This window comes from Conger conger, chromosome 1 (genome assembly GCF_963514075.1).
Source record: "Conger conger chromosome 1, fConCon1.1, whole genome shotgun sequence".
NCBI classification, from domain to species: domain Eukaryota; kingdom Metazoa; phylum Chordata; class Actinopteri; order Anguilliformes; family Congridae; genus Conger; species Conger conger.
This window is the reverse complement of record NC_083760.1, coordinates 93,442,732-93,443,058: the sequence shown is the minus strand read 5'-3', so window position 1 is coordinate 93,443,058 and position 327 is coordinate 93,442,732.

Below are 327 nucleotides of genomic sequence, written 5' to 3'. Positions count from 1 at the left end.
AATCTGAAATAAGAGACGACAGAAAAAAAAAGAGTCTGTATCTCGGAAAAGCGCAAGCTTGTTAAAACCCTCGTAGTTCTCATGAGTGGTCCCCGGTCCCTGGTGGGCTGCCGGTACCTGCATACGAAACCCATTATGATTATTTTGGAACTGGTTCGGGGACCCCGAAAAGTGACCCTTCCTCCCAGAATGCACCGGGAGGAGGGGTGAGCTGGAACCGGTTTGGTTCGGGTGCCTACGATTCACAGCTATTTTTTAACCAGGGCTGCTGGTGGGAAAAGGAGCGATGCCCAGAGCCACTGTTCCCACAGTTAGGCCGAGAGAGAG